At 42.9% G+C, this 3,905-nt stretch overlaps 1 protein-coding gene across 1 annotated transcript in view; it reads left to right on the forward strand.

The window, feature by feature from the left end:
• Window positions 1–77: 77 nt before the first annotated feature.
• ALB (albumin) overlaps window positions 78–3,905 on the forward strand; it is a 46,636-nt gene continuing 42,808 nt past the window's right edge. Inside the window, exons 1-2 of the mRNA XM_026847711.1 lie at window positions 78–258; window positions 631–777. The gene's annotated coding sequence lies outside the window, so the exon portion shown is untranslated. The remainder of the gene's footprint in view (window positions 259–630; window positions 778–3,905) is intronic.

The following is a 3,905-nucleotide window of genomic DNA, read 5'->3' on the forward strand; positions in this document are numbered from 1 at the left end:
AGGCGGCCCCGGCCCTCCGCGGGGATGGCAGCCACCCCCCCATCACCATCACCATCACTATCCCCTCATCTCCATGCCCTCCCCTCCCCGCCCAGGGGAAAGGCCGGGGCGTGCCATGGCGCCCCGCTCCTCCGGTAGGCCCCGCCGCCCCCAGCGAAGCGAGAAGGAGGTTTGGCAGGAGCGGAGCGCTGGCTGGGCCGCGCCTGGGGCTGTTGCCCGACGATGAGTTACTTCGTCAAACTAAATGCCCGAAACACGGTAAGACTGGGCCTTGTCAAGCACAGCTCTCTGTGGGGCAGTGCTGCCCGTTCGGCCTTGGCGGGCTCCGTGTGTGTCGGGGGGGAGCGGGCGCCGTAGGCGGCAAACCTCCTCAGGAAAGAGCCACCGCTCGGCACCATCGATAACCCACAAGAGACATATTTCCAGCTCCATGTGATACTCTCACACACTGCGTGCTCACTGGGCACTGCGCGTTCAAAGGCAACCTGCTAAGCCCTGCTTTAAAGGAAAGTTGCTGGAGTATCACTAAAAAAAGTAGGAACCATCAAGGTGTCTGTGTCGCTTTGCCCATAATCACATCATTTGCCCTTTAATTACATCCTTTAACTGTGTCACTATATCCTTTCTCAGGCCCCCCTGCCCTGGACTTTTAACACCCAACACATACTTGGGACGTTAACACTCAACTGGATTTTTTTCTGGAAAAACACTGTCGCCTCGATTGATGCCAGTCAGGTCCTGCAGTAACAGAAGTCCTGGGGCACGTAAATACCAGCAGTGCATGCTCATTGAAGGAATGGGCTTTTTTTTTTTTAGACTTGACCAAGGAAAATATTTTTAACCACAAAAGCACATGATTGTAAAGATTAGTAGTGGCTTTAATAGGCTGATACACTACAGATGGTTTGAAATTGGTGTTTCAAGCCAATAGTGTCTTACTCCGGTTATATTTTACAAAAATGCAAAGAGTTTGTCATTACTTGATTACTTATTTGGATAATGTTGGAAAGCACCAGTCATGTTTGCAGTACCTCTGAAATGAGGCAGTGCTTTTAAAAAAAAATCTTAAAGTTTAACTAATGCTCATGAAAACAAGACTGCACAGATTCTGCCCCAATCTTCATGTTGCTTACATCCCACCAAAACCGACCTCTTGTTACATACCTCTGTATGTTCTTAATAAAAGGACTGCATTAGTGGTAATAGCACCACAACTAAGTTATATTATTTCTAAGTCATCCAGGTCTAACTATAGTTCTTAAACTTTAATCGTCAGGTACAAGGTCTAAACTGAACAATACATTCATAAATACCTCTGTAGATGACAGTTAGATGTGATCGAGAAGGGATAAACTGAATGTTCTAGCCATCTATCTACTACTTCCTATTATGACTGCACAAAAATCTCCAAAACAGTGCAAGATGCGTGATGGCTGATCAGTGAGAGTAATTCTTTTGTCCTCTTCTGCCAAATGCATCAATTTTTACTGATTTATATCAAGATACAAGCACAAATTAAATAGTTGTTTGCTGTAAATTGCAACAAGCAGAAAGCAGAATTGTAAGTGAATATAGATAACCTCAGGCTTACCACCTGAGATTTATGGTATGTGTGTGTGTGAAAAGGATGTCAGGGTTTTTGAGTAATAAGCCTGAAAAAGTGACCTAGTCTTCATCGTGTGATCCAAGAGATGACCGACTTCTTTAAACAAAACATGTCTTTGATTTCTTTTGTGGTACAAGCTGCCTGGCAGAGGAATAGGTTGTCCATATGCACCAAATTCACCTGCATGGATTCAGGAAGGGCGGTTGCAGGACTAGATTTTACCCTTGGCACCGTTAGCAAGGAGTTGCCCTCGCTGCCCCTTTCCGGTGCAGCATGAGGTTGGGAAACAACATCAAAGGGTCAGTCTGCTGCCGAGCTGATCTAGGCCAAGCAGTGCTGCAGTAATACTCAGTTTGATTGTGTTACAAATCTGCATTTTTAATACTGGAGTACAACATTTGCACGTTACTTCACGTATCCATTTACGTTGTTAGGCTTGGAAAGGGTATTTTGAGCCATCCAGTCCAGTTTCTTCCTAATGAAAGCAACCGTATTATTTTATCACTCTGCATTGTATTCTCAAGCCCTGAATCAGATAGAGGAGTTACAAAACATCGCTTTTGTTGGCACAGGCAGCATGGCCTATCTGAGCCTATTTGTTCAGTTTCTTTTATGATGCTGTTTTGCTGATTAGGGATAGCAATTAAACTCAGACACCAGAGTGAAAAGAGCAGGCATATTTTACTTAAAATAACTAAATAATATAACAGAATAATACAGAAAATATACAGTAAGAAAAGACGGAACAGCGTGCTTAAACAAATAGGAAAATACAGGGTAATGCATCAAATCATTACTACCTGAGAGAGAGAATAGTGATTAAGAAAGATCCATCACCACTTGCATACGTTACCATCCCCCAGACCCGCAGTGGCTGGGCAGCCCCGGTTACAGCGAGGGGTTGGAGAGCCTGTCGCGGCAAGTGGGAAATCCTACGCAGTGCGTCCACCCATAGGTGAGGCTGCCAAAGTTGCTGCGAGCGGGTCCAGCATTATATACTAAAAATCAGCAAGCCAGAATAGCTGGCACCTTTGGTTTTGAGCGGAACATCTGGTTTCACTCTCTCATTAGATTCCCCCCAGAGCCTGGCCAGGGCTTAAGGGAGAAGCTAAGGGAGTTTCCCTCCTTATCTAATTTATTTATGTTCCTTTTAAAACAAGGCCATACGTCTGTCCCAAGGCCAGACAGCTAGCTTCACGGCTTTGTTAACTCACCCCTACACAGAGAAGAAGAAAGGTACATTCAGAATAGAAATGTTTTCATTACATCCATCACCCATAATAAGTATATGATATCTAACCTACATCTTTCATAAATGAGCATACATATTTTGTCAGTGACTAAATACTAAGTTAGCAGCTTCGACTCGGGGCCTGTTGCTCAGGCTTCAATACTTCCACCTTTTACATCAGAACAGGTGGTTTGTTATAACTTAGTATAATAGCTATTAGCACAATGATTATTAGTTATAAAATATACAGGATTCATCTATAGGTCAACTCTGGCTTGGGCCTATTGTCCAAGCCCTAGCGCTTCAGATGGTGACCTCGGTTCTATTCAAAGAGTTACTCCTTCTAATCTTGTGGTGTAGAGCAAGTCATTTCCCTCCATTTTTATAACATATAGTTTATACCTGGTCTCCCTACCACCCTTTCTGGTTTGAGACTTCCGTGAGTGCAATGGCAATAAAAACACTTGTTGTTATTAGAGAATCTGTTATATTCACTGGGCTTATACGCTTTGTTTTTGTTATGGGCAAAAGCTGCTAACAAAAGTCAGCTGCCGATCTTGTGATGTTTGAATGGGAGAACACCTTGGGAACATGCAAATCTTCTCCAGGCTGCATAACAGCACTTTATATTTTAGAAAACCAAAATAAAACATTCATGTAGATACAACCAAAATAAAACATTCATGTAGAAACCATGATACTCATCAAGAAGGGCTTATAATGAAAGAGTAAGTAATTAAGATTATTTTTTTTTATCCACTTTTCTAGGGGTGTGTGACCCAAAGCTGTATTTCCCGTTCATAGTGCTCTTAGGTAATCAGTTAAATAATGATGTAAAGTCAGTGTTGGCCGTGATCAGGGAAGTAATACATAACAAATATATTTCCTTTTGTGAGTCTGTGAGGTTGATTAACTTGGGGCGTTTGGGTTTGTTTCTACCATGAAGCTGCAGGAAATCTTGAGGAAAAAAAAATAAAATTGTTTGTTATCTCCTTGATCTGTAACTTCTGCTTCAGTGTTTATTCAATTCCCTTCTTGTTAGGGGTCACTCCACCGAACACTCAATAG

This window comes from Athene cunicularia (assembly GCF_003259725.1).
Source record: "Athene cunicularia isolate RWA chromosome 4 unlocalized genomic scaffold, athCun1 chr4_part2, whole genome shotgun sequence".
In the NCBI taxonomy this organism is placed as follows: Eukaryota; Metazoa; Chordata; class Aves; order Strigiformes; family Strigidae; genus Athene; species Athene cunicularia.